Source organism: Tinamus guttatus, unplaced genomic scaffold, assembly GCF_059628265.1.
Source record: "Tinamus guttatus ecotype Peru unplaced genomic scaffold, ASM5962826v1 Tinamus_guttatus_pri_ptg000489l, whole genome shotgun sequence".
NCBI lineage: Eukaryota > Metazoa > Chordata > Aves > Tinamiformes > Tinamidae > Tinamus > Tinamus guttatus.
In genome coordinates this window covers 33,436-51,426 of record NW_028289023.1, presented here as the reverse complement: position 1 = coordinate 51,426, position 17,991 = coordinate 33,436, and positions in this window count along the sequence as shown.

The window sequence follows — 17,991 nt, the reverse complement described above, 5'->3', positions numbered from 1 at the left end:
GGATCATTTCAATAAGCTCTGGCCATGGCCCTTGTGCATCTGTGTTGCACTGTCCTGAATCTCAAGTAATGATGGCAGAATTTCTGTCATATTCAGCAAATGTTTCCCCCTTTCATTTTCATTATTTCAGACAAAATGTACTTCACTCGCATCAGGTTTTGCATATAGTTCGTTTACCCATAAGTCTGGGATGATGAAAGGATTTTGGATCTAAATCGAAGGGCACAACAAAGACAACATAAGATTTTCCCAAATTTATTCTCTCTTGAATTAAACATTCCTTTTATTAATATGGAATGTCCCCCAACACTATATCCAACAATAATGATGTAAGATTATCCAGGTGATTAATTATCCCTAGTAAAATTTTCAGCTTTCATAAAAATATGAACTCGTCTTGCCTCAATTTGCAGTCACTGTGTTTTCTTTTATCTTTATCTACAAGTCTGATGAGCCAGCTATGATCAGACTGTTGCCCAAATTGGTACTTACAGCCCACAATAAAATCATAGTTCTTAAAACTAAACAGAAATGCAGGAGATGTTTTCTAGACCTTCCGCCTCCCTGAACCCTCTCTATTTCAGAACCCCTCAGTTCTTTAACTGGGTATAACAATGTAATATTCCATTAGCAGTGACACTACTGCTAAACCACTGATACACCCTCCTACACAAATCCAATATTTTCTGATTATATTTACAAGGATCTTCTTAATCCTTTCACAGTCTTGAAGGCTGTAGGAACAAGGCTTGCCTTCTCCATTTTGAAGACAGAGTTTTAATTCTTCAGTTCTTCATTTGGTTGCTGATAGTGTAATAACTTAGTGTAATATTGTTTAGTGCACTCAGTGTGGATTTCCCAGTATGAGGTATTACAGGCTTGATCTGGGCTGCACAAATTGAACTGTTGCTATTTGAAATCCCACCTCCATGGAATTAAAAAATAGAGGTTCATAAGTTTCCTTCTTTCCAGCTGAACACCCTAGCTATCACAATGCTTTTCTTAGACTTATTCCTACATCCTACTTTTGATGAAACAGAGAATACCCTGGCTCAACATGTATGGAGAGGAAAGTTAATAGTAAATCAGGTATATGAATAACTGGGAAATTTTCAGCTTGCTTTATTCAATAAAACAAGATTTGTTCTTAATAATACCAAGAAGATGGGAATTATAGAAAAAAGTAATAATTTAAGATTACAGGCTTCATGTGACATAGCATTATGTATTTAATAATCAATCATGATCTTTCCTGAAGAAAATTTATTCTGAAGGGTTAGGTGAGGTTTAGGAAGAATACTTTCGATAGTATATATGAACCACAGTTTGTCAGAAAATCTTAGATAAGTTAATTTCTAAGCAAGTAAAGTCAAAATATTTTGGAAGTGATAACAGAGATGAGCGCAGTAATGTATATTACAGAAGAAGGTGATGCAAATAGTGAGGAAAGAACAAAGATGAGTAAATGACAAAAAATGAAGGTTGTGTTATCTCTGAGTGCCAGTCAGCTAATTGCTACCTAATACTGATGCTTTATGAAACTCATGCAATGTAAACGCAGAGAGACAGAGAGCACTTGGAAAGAACAGAGGAAATAAAAATCTCAGGAGAGGAAATAGTTTGTATAGGCCATTCAGGATCTACTGCTCTCTGTCAAACAACAGCACATACTGGGTTCATACTGGGGTGAAGAATACCCAGAAAGAAGAATAGGTATAACTAAAAACCAATGTGCAACAAATGGTGAAAAAATAATAGATTCACATGATAGAATTTATATTAATCATACAACAAAATGAAGGGGTAAGTGGTAACATAGATAAAATAGAATTTCTCTAGTTTAAATTGCTTTGGGGAAAAATTCTACACTAGAATTATTAACTAGATTAACTGTATGATTAACATTAACTAGAGTTATTAGGGTATAGAATCATAGAATCATAGAATCATAGAATCATAGAATGCTTAGGGTTGGAAGGGACCTCTAGAGATCATCTAGTCCAACCCCCCTGCATACACAGGGACACCTAGAGCACGTGGCACAGGACTGCGTCCACGCGGGTTTTGAAGATCTCCAGAGAAGGAGACTCCACAACCTATAGGCTAGTAGGAGAGACACTCCCTCAAAGACAAGGCCAGCACCAGCATCTGTGACCTCCCACATCCCACAGAAAAGAAATAATGAATGTGTCCAGACATTTGGGGTAGAAGCAAAGAACCTATGCTGAGGTTGGAAGAAAAAATAATGTGTATTGCATAATACTAAAAAGAACTGCTAGATAAACTATAAAAAACTGGCAGCAAAGATTTTTATTGAATCTATCAAATGATGATACTACATAGAATCACAGAATGGTTGAGGTTGGAAGGGACCTCTAGAGATCATCTAGTCCAACCCCCCTGCTCAAGCAGGGACACCCAGAGCACGTGGCACAGGGTGGCATCCAGGCAGGTTTGGAAGATCTCCAGAGAAGGAGACTCCACAGCCTCTCTGGGCAGTCTGTTCCAGGGCTCTGTCACCCTCACAGGAAAGAAGTTCTTCCTCACATGGAGATGGAACTGCCTGTGCTTCAACTTGTACCCATTACTCCTTGTCCTGTCACTGGCCACCACAGAGAAGAGTTTGGCCCCATCCTCCCTACATTCACCCCTCAGGTACTTGTACATGTTGATCAGATCTCCTCTCAGTCTTCTCTTCTCCAGGCTAAATAGGCCCAGCTTGCTTAGTCTTTCCGTATAAGATAGATGCTCCAGTCCCTTAATCATCTTTATTGCTCTACACTGGACCCTCTCTAGAAGCTCCACATCCCTCCTGTACTGGAGAGCCCAGAACTGCACCCAATACTCCAGGTGCTGCCTCACCAGAGCTGAGGAGAGGGGGAGGATCCCCTCCCTGGACCTGCTGGCAATGCTACTCCTGATGCAGCCAGAATCTCATTGGTTTTCTTGGCCACAAGGGCACATTGCTGAATTGTGGCTAACCTGTTGTCAATCAGGACTCCCAAATCCCTCTCTGTGGAGCTGCTTTCCAACAGGTCAATCCTTAATCTGTGCTGGTGCCTGGGGTTATTCCTCCCTGGATGCAGGACCCTGCACTTGTCCTTGTTGAACCTCATAAGGTTCCTCTCTGCCCAACTCTCTAATCTGTCTAGGTCCCTCTGAATGGCAGCACAGCCCTCTGGAGTGTTGATAACTCCTCCCAGTTTGGTATCGTCTGCAAACTTGCCCAAGGGCACTCTGTCCCCTTGTCCAAGTCATTGATAGTTAAACAGCACTGGGTTCAGTACTGATCTCTGCGGGACACCACTGGCCACAGGTCTCCAACTAGATTCAGCCCCATTTATCACCACCCTCTGAAGTCTGCCATCCAACCACCAGTTCTCAATCCACTTCACTGTCCACTCATCTAGTATACTTTGTGAGCTTCCTATGAAGATATTATGGGATACAGGGTCAATAGCCTTACTGAAGTCAAGGTAGACAACATCCACTGCTCTCCCATGGTCCATCCAGCCAGTCTTCCCATTGTAGAAGGCTATCAGGTTCTTCAAACATGACTTCCGCTTGGTGAATCCATGCTGACTACTCCTGATCACCTTCTTTTCCTTGATATGCCTAGAGATGGTCTCTAGGATGAGTGGTTCCATCATCTTTCCAGGGATGGAGATGAGGCTGACCAACCTGTAGTTTCCCAGGTCCTCCGTCTTGCCCTTTTTGAAGACTGGAGGGACATTGGCTTTCTTCCAGTCCTCCAGTACCACCCCCACTCTCCATGACCTCTCGAAGATGATGGAGAGCGGCTGACCAATAATCTCCGTGCCAGTTACCTCAGCACTCTCGGGTGCATCCCATCTCGGCCCCTAGATTTATGGGTGTCCAATTTGTCTAAATAACCACTAACCCAATCTTCCTTGGCCAGAGGAAAATCTTCCTCTCTCCTGGTTCTCTTTCATATATGCAGGTTCTGCAGGCCATGGGGTCCAGTCTTAGCAGTAAAGACAGAAGCAAAGAAGGCATTTAGCAATGCTGCCTTCTCTGCATCCTTCATCACCAAGGCACCCTGCCCATTCAGCAGAGAACCAATGTTTTCCCCAGGCTAATTGAACCTAGTCTGAACTGAACCTTTAATTTATTTTTCAGTATCTTTCACAGTTCAAAGGCAGGCTGATTACACATATATTTACTTAAAGCCTCTCTTCTTCTTCTTTTTTTTTTTCCCCCTCCTTCCTGTTATTTTGGAAATAGAGACCTCATTAGTCCTTTTCCAGTCTTCATGACTTTGTCTGTCTGTCATGGTTTCCTAAAGGCAACAGTGTGTTCGAGATTATTTTGTCTATTTCCTTAAGTACTCTAGGATAAGTTACAGCTGGCTCTGCTTATTGAATACATCTATCTTAGACAAAAATTCTGTAAAATATTTTTCTTGATCTGTCTTATTTTCTAATCTACTTGTAAAAATTATTTTAGAATTATCTGCTAAAAAATAACCTTTTTGGCAAGGAACAAAGCACAGAAAATATGGAAATGTAACCCCTCTTTGAATCATCTGCATTTTTCTAAGATAATGTGCAACAACAACTTAATGTTGAATTTAATATATATTCAGCCATGTTTATCTTTCATGATCTATCATTAAAAGGGAATACTATGATCTCCTGTGGCTATCAAAAGATTTCAGCAGAGTTACAAATCATAATGTCTGAAAATCTGCCCTTATATGTGACTATTGTTCTTTTATATCCAAATATTGGTCTCTCTGTTTGATAGTAATTGCTAGCAGACAAGGATGTGGCTATTTGCATTTTAATTTAAGAAGTATTTCAGAAAAATATATTTTTCCTGTGACAAATACAAACAGGCAGGAGGAAATGATCTGGCGTGTCATTGTTGTTATGTCAATGACATATCTTCCTTGGATGTGTTTGGCAGGTATTGGAGTATTTTTGATTGCCACATTAGCCTCCCTCAGTCTGGCAGCTTACTCTGTAGAAATTTGCATATCACTATTGCTTCCAGCTCCACAAGAGCTGATTACTGAGGCTAAGGTAAATTACTTCAAAAGAGATTTTCTACAAATGATTAATAAATAAATGACAACCGTATTTTGTGAGATTTATTCTGTGATTTATTTTCCAGCTTTATTTTGTGAATTTTTCAAATGCATTAATTTTTGTGCATAATGCTGTTTCAAAATTAACCTTGGCTTTCTAACACGTGCTAAAAGTTAGCAACATAGATCTTGATTTATTCTAAGTGACAAATATGAACAGTTTGAAGGCACAGTACAAACCTGTTAAATTTCTGCAGCCGGGTGTTACAGTTCAGTAGCTCACTGTCTTCCACCATTTAACTTCCTGCAACTATACTAGGAAACCTGCATTTTTGCATCAGCTGCATATCAAACTACCACTTCCAACTGTTCAGAAAGGCAGATGTACACACTCCCGTGTGACTCTCCCATACAGATTCCTTAGCCATGTTTATGATGTCAATTGTGAAAACGCTACTTGGACTCCAATTTCTTAACTAAGGTCTTCCACCAGTAGACTGAGCAGACAATATTTGTAATTTACAATAGTTTAGGATATATTTCTGCAAAACATAGATGACAGACTAGTATAAGACTTGCAAATATAAAGCTTCAGTAGCTAACAAAGTAGAAGAAATAGATTTTAATCTTTTCTGGAAGAGATTTTGGTTCCCATATATAAAAAAGAGCATGTATGCAACACATTCACCAAGATGGATTAATTAAATCCTAGTGATTTAAAGTGTTATTAAATCAACAAACTTTAATACAAACAATATTTATTGTTTCTTTTTTCTCACTGAAATATTCTCCAAAAGTCAGTCTGTTCTAATTAGCTGGTATAATTTGGTAAATTTAATGAAGATACTTGCTAGGTGAAAGATACATGTCATCATTGTTACACATTTATGTAAGCTGTTATGAAGCTACATGTTAATATTAATATTTACTTACTTACAGTGTTGTTAGGCTCAAAACTAATGAATAGTAGATTTATTATTTACTGTATAATTTATCTTTTTTATTTATGATATGTGCAAAGCTGCTTTTGAGTGAAAAGTCAGTTAATTGACACTCACCTAAAAATGTACCAAACCAGCATTTTTATAGTGCTTATTGGGGATATAAAGTTATTCTAGACGTATATAACAAAATCAATTAATTGGAATGTGCTTTAATGTAAAATTAATTAATGTAGCAAATGAAGGGAATATTTACCATTGCTAGTTAATTGATCAGTTTTGGTTATTGTTTTACTTAAGCTTTTAAACCTCATAAATTTCATTATTTCACACCTTGTGTTTACTAACAAATTGGAATTGAAAAATGAGCTTTTGTCCCTCTTCAGAACTGTCGGGATCTCTCAGCTTTGCTTCAGCTCAGCATTGAACTTAATTAGTCAAAGAGAGATGAAAAAAATTATTCTTATGCATCTCCAGGAAACACAACTGTTGTCAAAAATTGTCTTAACAACTTCAATAGACTATGGTTTTAGGTGTTTAACCAATAAATTCTAGCAGCTGATGCTCAGATTTTGTTTAAACTTTCACAAAACATTTGCACTGCTTGATTTTTATTTGATCTCCATTAGAGAGCCAAAATAATAACCGGTATTTTTAAAGGAAGAGAAAATAATTTACATATAAGAATATGAATCTTTTAAAATTGTCCCTTTCTATACTTATCTAATATACAAACACAGGTACATGCTGTGGTTGTATGTACCTATGTAAAAAATCATTAGCTCTTTATGCTGTTATTTTACACTTTAGAAGCTATTCTTTTCAGTAGCTACTACATTCCTTGAAAAGTAGCTCCTTCACAGAATTTTCATGATCACCTGACAATATTTTGGAAATTTTGCCTGAATGTTAGTTGAGCAAAGAAAAACTATTATGTTCATTTTATGATATATAGCTTATCTTATCTCACAGAACCCTTGTCCACTGGAAGGAGAATGTGGGACGTTGCGGCAGAGGAGACATGCTAGGGTGCCTGAGGGGACATAAAGGGTAGGGGAATACCACAAAATCTGGACATGAAAAGCAAGGGAGGAGACCGTTAACATGGAGGAGAAGGACCCATTAGATAGATGCTTATATGCAATCACATGGTAGCAGTAAACAGAAGTTGGTAGGAAGGGAATTAGTACGTTGGAGGGTGGAGGAAATCAGGGAGAGGTTGCAGAAGGCAGTGAGGTTTCTAAGGAATCAACTGTATTTCTGACACTGATATAACATTATAGGTATGTTCTGGCAAAAAAAAAAAAAATAACACATGGGTATTAAAAGTAATCTCACTCAGAGATAACCATGATGTTGCTATGTTTACCTGAGAACCAGTTTGAAGCTAGAACCATTCTCCCACCCGTGTATCACTTTACATTTGTCTACACTGAATTTAATTTGCCATTTTATTGCCTAATCAATCTTGTCAGTTCTTCTGCAATTCTTCCCAGTTGGCTCTCTTCTTTACTACCTTAAATAATTTTGTATCGTCAGCAAACCTTATCGCTTATTACTTTATTTTCTAGGTCATTTATGAATGTATTAAATAGCACAGATCCCAGCACAAATCCATGGAGAATTCCATTGCTGACCTTCCTGATCTGTGAGAACTACCTATTTGTTTCCTGTGTTTATCTATCTATTTATTTATTTTTTAATCCATGCCAGAATCTCTCTTTTTACTTGGTTCTTAATTTCCCTAAAATATTTTTGGAAATCTGGGTAAATTAACTCAATCAGATTGTCATTATTCACATACTTCCTGACCCATTCAAAGCACTTTAAGAAAGACATTTGTACGGCAGGGCTTCCCTTGGAAGAAGCCATGTTGATATTTTATAATCAAATATCATCAATGCACTAATGCTCTCCCTTGTATTTCCTGAAGTGGTTAATTTTTCAGTAAGTTTGGTCATAACCTTGCTTCAATGTATCACCCTGTTTTTCCACTTACTTGTCTATTTTGGTCTTCCCTCTATATTATTTATTGCTGTTTATGGTATCCCATTGCCTCTGATAGATCAGAGCATGAGCCAATTAATTTAGGAATAGGCATCCTCTTTAAGTAACAAAACACTTCTTGTCTCATGTAAATTCTTATAACTTCATGTAAAATAAGTGCCATACAAGAATCTTCCATATGCATTTTCTGTAAGATAAGACATGAATTAAATATTTAGAAAATATTCTATGCCATCTGTATACAGAAAATGGAATGAGGTTATCTTGTACATCATTTTCTGGGAATGACATTAAAAACAAACTAGTGCAATGTTTCTCTCAATTTGTTCTCTCAATTTGTAACAGGTAAGCAGATACCAAGGATATTGTGAAAATTTTTCACCTGCAGACAGTCCTTCCTAAGACTGTGCACAGGAATGTCAACAAAACACTACCAAAGTCACAAGATAGTGTTGTTTGATACTGAATCTGCAACAGCTCTTGGAGGTATAAAACATCATCACTGTCAGCTCATATCAGTGGAACCTACTGCAGCATTGAAGAACTGCAGACTAAAGGGACAAGGTAAAGACTGAAAAGCAGCAGTGTTCCTCTTCCTCTGGAAAATATTCATAAGAATAAATGAATCAAATCATGAGCCTCAGTGCTTCTCCTGAAATAATAGAAATTTATTTTTTTCATCAAAATGTCTTGCTTGGCATTCAGTTCTCAGTTTTCACTGGCAAATTTTGATTTTGGTGTGTAAGCTAATGTGAAATGTGAACAGATATGCAGAACACTAAGGAACTTTTTTTTCACATTATAAGAGTCAATTCAGATTATATGAATAGCATTTATGGAGAAAATAATGACCTGTTTTGTGTCGTTTCAAATAAGAAGGAATGTTTAAGTCTTGATTGAAACACCTTGAAAATACTGACATGCTGTGTGTTGGTATGTCATGAATTTTATTATTGCATATGATTTTATTCTACATTGGGTAATTTGCAAACAGCTATGCAATTTTATACAACTTTTTAAGAACAGATAGAGTAAGAGTTACTGTCTCTTACCACATCAAGCCTCTGTAATGCTGTAACTTTTCTTAGGCCCTAGGTTTTCTCGATTTTCCTTTTCTTGAGCAATTTTCTCGCACTTGCTTAGTGCCATGAGTGGTTCTTTTCATGTACGCAGTATTCTTAGCACTAGATACTTAAAACCAGTTACAAAAGAGAAATGCCTGAGTGTTATTTACTTCTTTTCGAGAGAAAAAAAAGATTACAATAACATGTTGACTATAGAGTAGTTAAAAAGCTATTCTAATCAGGTGCTCTCAAAGTGCCTTGCTGATAGTAAAACAAACCTCTGTGCTTGGTGCTCAGAAGTACTCTGATCCTTCCATTTTTAGAGGAGGTGTCATGTCTTTCCATAAAATTGGATGTGTGAGATCAGGTAAAGACTTCTAGGCAATGTAACATTTGTTAATTGGAGCTTTGCTGTGAAGTATTACTGAAGGGGGCCATGAATAGCAAAGGACATACAAAATTCCAATTACTTGACATATCAGAGATCAAATATGCAAGTCTTTTTAATTTGGAAACCTGAATGAGCAAGAATCTCTAATAGGAGCAGATGCAGTACACTCCTTCACTGACCATTCAAGGATTGTGCCACAAGCTGTCTTTGCAGTCACAGGTGCAAATGCATCAGCTTTGCTTCCTGCAGATGAGCTTCTGTCATGGCCAGTTTCCTGGAGTTTTCTGCTTCAAATTCTTTGCAGAGTATCTGGAAGGTAAAGGGTTTTTTTGCTCTGTTTGTGGGTTTTTTTTTTTGTTGTCAGCAAAGTACTTCACTTGAAATTTACTTACTTCTAGTCCTGTGACAACTCATAACAACAACTATTACCTCTTAATAGTTACCAATTTTATTTTAACATGTTACCATTATGATGGATTGTATTCAATGGGAATGAGACTAAAAGGCATGAGGTGGCTTATCATTCATGCCCTTGTTGGATGAGATGGTTCCGTGCAAACAGAGAGAGTTTGCATGGAACTGGCTTGGAAAGAAAGAATGAAAGAAGGGGTCTGCCACTGCCTGCCTCTGTGGTGCTATGTCCTTAGCTCATCATGTACTTTGCTGCCTGCAGTGGCAACTGGAAGGAAAGAGCATGAGCTGAAAGAGAACAAACACTGCTTGACTGCACGAACATTAAGCAATATGTGATGACCCATCCCACAGAGCACATGTGCTTCCTGGAGTAACCTGACATCTGTAACAAGAAGTGTCTGAACGCAGAATATTTATTCATGATAACTTTTTTACTTTCCTTCTCTTCATTAAAATGCTTTCCTGTAGGGGATGCCACAGAGGGATAACGTTTAATTAGAAGGCAGCTATAGAGATCTGGACTGCTGTCCTTTGGTAAGTGGCAAAGTCCTAAGCGAGAGATAGTCAGATACAGTGACGCAGACTTCCCTGCATGGGTGTTGGCAGGGAAGGTTTATGAAGGAATACTCATTTTATAGAGTGTGTATTAGTTGCCAAATGCTCTGCAAAAATAGCATTGCACTGAACAAATTGGGTTTAAAACCTGTGTGTAAGTTGTCAAAATTATAAACTGTGGGAGTGGTATTTAGCTGACTCTGTGTAGCTGTCTACCATAGAAAGCTATTTTTGATCTCATTGCTTTTGGCTCCCTTTGCAGCCAATAAAGAGGAAAAGGCACCTTTAGATCATGATTCACCTACTATTAAAGTAGATACCATTTGAGCCTTAATACAGATACAGCAGACGTCTATAGTTGGTTATAAGAAGAGTTTAGTTTGACTGCCTTAGATCTAGACATAGAAAGTGAGGTGAGACGGTTCCTGTCCATAAGCATGGTTATTCCAACTGTGCTGTCACCATCTGGAAGTGGGGAACTTGACTGAGAAAATACATGATTGATAATTCCTTGGTTAGTCTTGTAAAGATATATATGTGAGGAAGCAAGTGCCATTTCTTATAAGAAGAGGTCACTCAAAGACTAGCTAGCAAGAAACAAATAAACAGGGAAAGATCTTTAAGAGTATAACAAATATATAACTTAACAGAAACCATGCTGTGTAATGTACATTATTTTTATCTGACAGTTGACAACAACACAGCAATACTAACCCAGATGGATTTCCCTTACTTTAGGGCTTTATTCTGCTTTTATAACACTTTTATACACATATAACTGCATTATTTTCAGTGAAATTACTCCTAATTTAGGCAGTGTACAAGACAGAGGCATTAGTCTTTTATTGCAATTTGCTTCCATACTATTTTTGTTCTTAGCAAAAAAGATTTTCTTTCAGTTTCTGTAATATAATTTTGTGGTATATCTTGCAAATGATTTCTGCACTAGTATTTCTAATGTAATGCTGTCACTAACATATATATATTTTTTACTGAAAATTTACTTTTCCCTTTTGATCTCCTAATCTGCCCATAGAATTTAAAAGTCTTAAGTTTTTGCTCCTGAATTGTTATTTTCTACTTTCTTTTTTTCCTGATATTCTCCAAGCTCTTCTCTGTAGATTGACATAAATTACTCAGATGCCTTGATACTATGGAGATTCAGATATTATGATAATGAGCACGATAGGTACATTAGACTCCAAGAAGGACTTCATGGGTCGTCATGGATAATTACCTTCACATGAGCTGTCTGTGACTAAAAGGGATAATATGAATCTTAGAATTATATTGAGATTTATCAAGCTGAGATAGGAAAATAATATGGGATTTGTGTGTGTGTGCGTCTCCCTCAGAAGCACTGCTTATTGGGCACAGCTGGAGGCAGAACATCAGTTTGGCTCCATCAGTGCTTCATGGAGCTGCAGGAAAACCACATTCTTAGATGGGCAGCTAATGCAAGGCAATCACATATTCATGATGGAGATTATTATCACAGTTTAGAAGAACATTTTTCCCTCAGATTGGAGAGATTGTTTTGGATTGTGGCTTTTTTTTTTCCTTAACCTTTTTAAGCATCAAGTAAGGGCAATATCTAGGATTAGTCATTTACATTTCATTTAGTCAGGCTTCTGTGGTGGAGAAGAACTCAGTTTCTGTTGGCACATTGGTCTTTGCCTCTCCCTTTGTTCTCTCTACTTGGAGTGAAGGAATTTTACAAGCTGCACAAGGAAGGGATCTGGGGAAAGGTGAGCTTACAGTCATAAAAGAAGTCACTTATCCTGGATGACCTAGTTGTTTCTTCTTTTCTGAGAGGATGTGTCTGTGCTGGCGCACAGCGTGCTCTGCGTTGTATCCTGTAGGCCCAGTCCTCATGTGGCACTGACTTGCACCCACATTTTCCCCAGTTTCGTTTGGAAAGAGACCTCTTGGGTAGGCAAAAAATATCCCATGCATTTTAACAGGAAGTCTGTGTAAGCAATCTGGGGAACAGGGCTATGCAGCATGTTTCACACACAGTCCATCTCTAGGGAAGATAAATATATATAGCCAGTCTGTATATTACCAGTTCCTTAAGAACTTGATCTATTAACTTTGTGTGAAAGCATGACAAGGAAAATTATGTTCCCAAATAGTCCAACAGGAAATTCTATATCTTTTGCTGCTGAGTAATATATACTTCACCAAAAGGACTAATATCATGTCTCTAATTCTGAATATCAGCGCTACCAGAAGAGGTCTAGGAGTTCAGGAAACAGCATCTAAATTTTTGCTGCAATGTTGGACGATTCACATTCACCCAACTGTACTCTCTTCACTCTACAAATATTGAGCCAAATTCTCATCTGAAAAACATTTTTGCACTCTCATTGACTTTATTTAAATGCTTGAGATCTACCCCTGTAGTGCAGAGAGGATGAGTATTAAATTCCTTTTACAGAACAGAGAACTGATTAATGAGTCCCTTGAAATCCATCAAAAGTTTTTCAAAGTTTACCAAGATTGCCCAACAGGGACAAACAGAAGAGTATTCCAAGCCCCTCCAGTACAAATGTTTGTGGAAATTTTATGATATTTCTTTGAACTTATTTATGAACTTCCATTACAATTAGTTGAATGACGGGAAACTATTTATAATTCAGTCTACATTTGGGCTAAGGAGGCTATCTGCATGATATGTGACCTCAAAGATTAACACTATAGCACTATCATGAGATTAGAAGGTAGGGAAAAATCAGATAAATGTTTTAAATGGCAAGTCATGTCAAACTAACACCAAAGACTTTAACAAATGAAACTTTTTTGTTAACAAACTGACATTATTGTATTTAAAGGTCAGCTGACAAAAGGGTAGGACTCCAAGGCAATCTCTCACAGGCTGTGAGGACTACCTCCCCAGGGAGACACTGACCTTTCTTCCAGGGGAGGAGCTATCAAGTCTGATAAAAGTCATTTCCAAAAGAAATGTAACAATAATTATGCAGTGATTTAGACATGGACTTCTAATGACTGGTTATTTCAGGGCAGAAGTGGCAGCACGGAGTCTCTCATTCCCCTTGTTCTCTCCATTTCCCATGGTGGCCGGGTGCTGATGAATGCTTTCATGATACAAAAGCAGCTTGCTCAGATGCAAAATGCCCTGACCATAGAAGCTGGGAAATAAGGTAACATCTCCATATCAATAATTTTTGAAGACTAGCACTGCCCTATATGGTTACCATGGATTTTATTGCAGCTTCCTTGACTGCAGTAAATTAAGCACATTTTACATCAGCTGAGAACTGAGACTTGTTCACTTGAGATGACATTAAGATGACCATCTCCTTTGCAACCTCCAGTAGGGCAGATCTACTCTTAAGAGATGTTAGCTGAATAACTGAACTTGTACCAAGTAACTACTTTCTTTGATACCACGCTACACTGACACAGCTAAACATCTATATATTGAATATCTCAAAAAAAAAAAAAGCCTGAGATTCATCCTATGCAATAAAACATTTCTGTACAGTGCACAGTGATTACAAGTAAGGACTAACTACAACTGCAAAAAAAAAAAAAAAAAAAAAAAAAAAAAAAAGAATGACTAAAGGGTAACAAGGCTGAGGCAGATTGGGTCAAGTACACTGTTTGCTACAAATTTACCCTCATATGAGAAATGCGTATGTGCTATGTCAGCTATGTATTAAGTCTCCTATTTGTCACAGCTGATATTCAGACAAATTTTCGATGAGTATCTCTAGTAGCAGAGCTCAGTGAGCACCGTAACAGCAGATTTGCTTTTGAGAGCCAAGTTCAGTCTAACTATATTCAAAATAAGATAGGCAATGCAATAGATATGCATTTTGCAATGATGCAAAATGTTCTAAAGCAGAATATTGAAAAATGTGAGGTTGTTTTTATTTTTCAGTGTTTTTCTAGCTAGCGGGCTGTTGTATACCATTGCAGAGCATACTGGGCTACACTGCATTGTCATTATGGAAAAAGTCCTCTCATTTTTATGCTGTGTACTCAAGCTCAGCTGTAAATTATTGGATTTGACACTCAAATCATTTGTGGGAAATTCTGTAACCTGAACTATGCAGGAAGGCATAAATGATCATAATCTTTTTGGCCTTCAGATTTATAAATCTATGTTCATTGGAGGCTCCTTTCTCCTTGCCAGGATACATCTTTTATCGAGTCTGTAATTCTGCAGGGGAGAGAAGCACTGCAGTGAGATTTTATCTCATTTTCTATCTACATTTTGTTTTACTGAAGTCCAATTCTTCCTGCAGTTAGAATGAAAGCAGAGCTGAAACACAGTGAGTTGACTCTGACCAGAATAATCCCAGTGATAAAAAAGAAGTCTTCTGTGTTTAAGAGAGCTTGTAATTTATCCTTAAATTATCAGATTCAGATATACATTGAGACACAAAAGCTGGAGAGGAGTTCTCCGTGTACAGTTACCAGAAACTAGTCACCTATATCCACTAAGCTGATGAGACTAAAGAGATATCTTCAATTTCCTGCATGAGCAACTATGAAGCTCTGTTTTGTCTGATAAATGATGTTGCCTACGTTTAGAGACTCTGATTGTGAGTACTGCTTTGGCAGTTAGACTTGTGGAACAACTCTGATGACAAATGCATGGCTGCAGGCTCTTGTATTAGCCTGCAGTCACTGAGCTACTGAGCTCAGTTGCTGAAAAGGCAGCTGCAATCAGACACCCTTACCTGATCCAGGAGCCTCTCTCTGACTGGGGAACACTTCTGGGAATTTTATTTCCATTTCCATGTTGCCAAATATATATTGAAGCCTTCCTGAGTCTGCTGACCACTCTGTTACAGGCACCATGGAATTGTCCATGAGTGCTGCTCCCTCCTTCCTCCTGTGTTGAGACCATCTTGTCTTGTCTGTCACAGCACTCATCCACTCAGGATTCACCCTGCTGACCCTACCATATGTAAACTACTTTTTGCTGCTCCTCTGCTCTACTAGGTCTACCGACTATGCCATTCACCTCATTAGTCATTGACAGGAACTTGATATTCACTTCAGTAATCAAGTGCAAATTACTCCAAGATCTTCTAGTTACCAATAAAGCAAATCATCTGCAACTGCCAAATTCAAAAGAAGTGCCCAGTAGCTACTAAAATCCCTGCTCTTGATTTTAAAGGAAGAATTACTTACTGTTTCTATTTCTCCACTCTCTTTATCCTTTCCCCTATCATTAGTTATATCTTCTCTAGTCTATCCCAGTTTCCTAATTCTTGAGTGGGGCCCTTCTGCTTTATCACTCTTTTTCCATCTGACTTTGTAATTGTGCCATACACCCTGCAGAATATTTTGGAAATGTTATTTGTATCAGTGGCAATATTCCTCTGAAACTTATAGTGAGTGAGGAGATTACTGTGCAAGAAGAAAGATCTACTCATGCAAACTGTCACTGGACATTTGCAGGTTGGATGGGCTGCAGGGGTACACAGGTGCATTTGCACAGCCCATTCCCATACCCTATTGTGTATCTAAATTGTGTAATGCATTCTCTATGCAGCTAATGAGTAGAGTGCAGTCTATAAGTGGCAGAATAAGTTTGTGAACCTCTGATTTGTTTACATCTACTTTTAGATTTACAAGGATATCATCCATATGTTCTTTTCAGCAATACAGGAACACTGCATGAAATTGCATGTTTGAAAATTCATAACTTTTCAAGTTGTTCATATCCTTTTTATTATATTCAGAGATATTTTGGTTTAAGCTATTTTAGTTTAAGTCTGTTTCCTTGCTGTTGAGACCATTCTACTAAATTACAGTATCAAGCAGTGCCTATGTATTCCAAGTGTTTATAATCAGCTCAGCCAATTTGTTTTAGGGGTCTCAAAACACTTCTCTTTGGGTTGAAAGCAAACTCGGGCAGAATTTCAGAAAATAGGATTTTTTTTCAACATATAATCGAATCATCCTTAAAACTAAGGATGATTCACAAAATAAGAGACCTTTCAATCATTACTGTTCTTTTATTTTAGAAATGTATGCTCATTTTCTCTAGCTATTAAAAATATAAGGCTCTTTATATAGGAAGAATTCCCCCTGCCTTGAAAAGGAAATCTTTTTTTGTTGAGTACCTAGTTGGGTTCATTTGTGCAACCTGAATATTTTGACAAGGCCTATTCTATTCTATTCTATTCTATTCTATTCTATTCTATTCTATTCTATTCTATTCTGTTCTGTTCTGTTCCGTTCCGTTCCGTTCCGTTCCGTTCCATTCCATTCCATTCCATTCTTATTATTGCCAGTCATGAATGCTTTAATCTGGAAATAATTAAATGATAAAGTAAGCAACAACAGAGTTCCCCCCTGCTCAAGTGTTTTCTTTATTGGGTTTTTGAGCTAGGATTTATCTTGAACAGATGGTTCCAGAATAAATAAAAATTCTTCAGTGGCTACAATTTAAAATGTAAATGTTATTGCAGATTTTTTGGTAATTTTAAGTTGTCCTATGTTGGAAAACATACATGAATCAAAAGTATTTTATTGATATAAGGACATCAGAATCTGGGTTTAATTTCTTATGCTGGAGTTTGTTGGAACTGTTGCAATTCAGTGAAAACAGTCTTGTGAGGACACGATCAACCTGGTCTGAGGATCTTGCCCTGACATGAGTTCTCTCCTTATCTGTTTTTTTTGAAACAGCAAGAAATTGTATTAGTAGCACTGTTTCCTCTTTGTGTTCAGCTTCTTTCTTTCCTTTTTCCGTAAATCACCAGATAATCACAGAGAAAGGCAGTTCCTGTCATTTTCAGCAAAAATAGCCAAAATATATTATCTGTTCCTATAGTTGCTCTATAAAGTATATAAGGGTGGGCTTGTCCACAACATACTCTTTTCCTGGATTTGACTAAGTTATCTCGCATCTCTTTTCTGAGGACATAAGTCTTTAATTACTTAAATTACTGAACTGCTGGTGAAATATCTTGCTCATTAACGTGCAGTTGTTCCTTGCAAGGTCGTATTGGTTTCAAATTTTAGTCAAGGGCAGGAAGAAGGCCCTGGTGCAGGATTGCTCTAGGTCACTTGTGGGTAGGAAATCATCAATTTGCATAGCTTCAGGGCTGTTTGGATTCTCTGGGGAGTGAAAGCAATTTTCTTTCCTTTACCCTCAGTTCCTTCTGCCACTCATTCTCCCTGGGTCAGCTTTTCCCTTTTCTAGTGTTCATGTGCTGATGTTACACCAGAACATACAGGCAGATTACATCAGGAATTTTGAAAGGATAGCAGCAAAGTTTTTCAAGTTTAATAATGTTGTCTCTTCTTCTGCTGGGAAGCAGCTTCTGAATATGCTTCCTCTGTTATTTAGATTTTTTTCCCCTATTGTATTAGGAAGTGAGCCCCTGGGGTCCCCTCACCGACATTAGGAAAGACATCCCAACTCCCTCCTGACCATAGAAGCAAGCCAGATGGGTACAAGCAATGGTTTTACTGCCCTGCTCCAAACTCTTCATCTGAGATAGTTCCACCCTCATGACTCTCTACCATTCATTTTCTTTTTGCTGTCATCATTTTTCCCCTTCATCTAAACAACTGTTT